Raw genomic sequence first — 1,433 nt, forward strand, 5'->3', positions numbered from 1 at the left:
TATTGTATTGTATCCTATCGTATCCTATCGCATCCTATCGTATCGTATCTTATTGTATTGTAATGGGTTGTATTGACTTATTTTATTTAGTTAGTTACTTTTGTGTTATTTTATTTATTTATCTGTTTGTTCGTTTTTGCCTGATCAAAGGTCAATCAGACCCGGTCGTCAAAGTGGCGATTTCCTAGGCAACAAGGGAGGGAGGAACTTGGAGGTGGGGGCGGGGGCGGTGGAGAAGACACAGTTGCCCCAGGCTGTGCGCAGGCGGCCTGGTGCTCCCTTCCTCTGTGAGGCCTCCGTTTTCAGAGTAACAGTGACCGCTAGGTGATGCCCGACGCCTGCCAGTGAGCGTGTCAGCCCGGAATGAATTGGGATCCCCTGGGGAGGGGGTGGGGGGAAGGATGGAGGCTCCCACAGCACAGTGGGTCACCGCGCCCTCCAAGGCGATCCCCACAACTAATCGACCAGGGCTCCTGGGGGGACGCAGCCTAAGTCCCCCACCCATCGGATCATCTGGAACTTCCGTCCAGAGACGAGAGACCGACTGGGAATCCTCTCAGTCAAGGTCCAAACCGAAAAGAATCACTGGCACGGACACCAGGGCTAAGGCCATTTCTAAAAGACTGCTTTCTGTGTTTTGGGTGAATCCGTGTATTTCTGTATCACAAAATGACTGACTTTGAACGTTACGATTTTTCTCCTCCTTACGTGTACGGTCCTGTGATAGACAGACCAGGGGACTCCTCGGCTCAGAGTCCGTGAGGCCAGAAGCTGACGTCCCAAATTTCTATTTAGAATGAGTTTAAGCACGCCAGCCAAACGCTCTGCCGTGAAACTGTCTGTCGGGAAGACAAGCGGGGGAAGGGGAAAGGGGGGGTCCGGGCGCGGTAGGCTCGCGCCTGTCATCCCCGCACTTTTGGGAGGCCGAGGGCCGGTGGATCCCTCGGTCCAAGCCTTGGCAACACGGTGAAACCTCGTCTCAAAAAAAAAAAAAAAAAATAACACAAGCTCCAGCCTCTCTCTTTTTGAACTTTTTTTTTGCATTTGGTTATAAGACATTAGGTTTCCATAAGTGCTAGTTCCAGGACAGGCTCCAAAACCACAGAGAAACCCTGTCTCGAAAAAAAAAAAAAAAAAAAAATTACAAAAACTAACTGGTTTCATAACCTGGACTCAAAGTTAATAAATAGATAAATAGGCCGGGGGCGGTGGCTCACGCCTGTCATCCCAGCACTTTGGGAGGCCGAGGTGGACGGATCACGGGGTCAGGAGATCGAGACCATCCTGGCTACCACAGTGAAACCCCATCTCTACTCAAAATACAAAAAGTTAGCCGGGCACGGTGGCGGGCGCCTGTAGTCCCAGCTACTTGGGAGGCTGAGGCAGGAGAATGGCGTGAACCCGGGAGGCGGAGCTTGCAGTGAGCCGAGATC

General features: G+C 51.6%; 1 pseudogene; it reads right to left on the reverse strand.

The window, feature by feature from the left end:
* Window positions 1–1,257: 1,257 nt before the first annotated feature.
* Window positions 1,258–1,426, reverse strand: LOC113455925 (annotated as a pseudogene).
* Window positions 1,427–1,433: the final 7 nt, after the last annotated feature.

The sequence above is a fragment of the Microtus ochrogaster genome, unplaced genomic scaffold, assembly GCF_000317375.1.
Source record: "Microtus ochrogaster isolate Prairie Vole_2 unplaced genomic scaffold, MicOch1.0 UNK4179, whole genome shotgun sequence".
NCBI classification, from domain to species: domain Eukaryota; kingdom Metazoa; phylum Chordata; class Mammalia; order Rodentia; family Cricetidae; genus Microtus; species Microtus ochrogaster.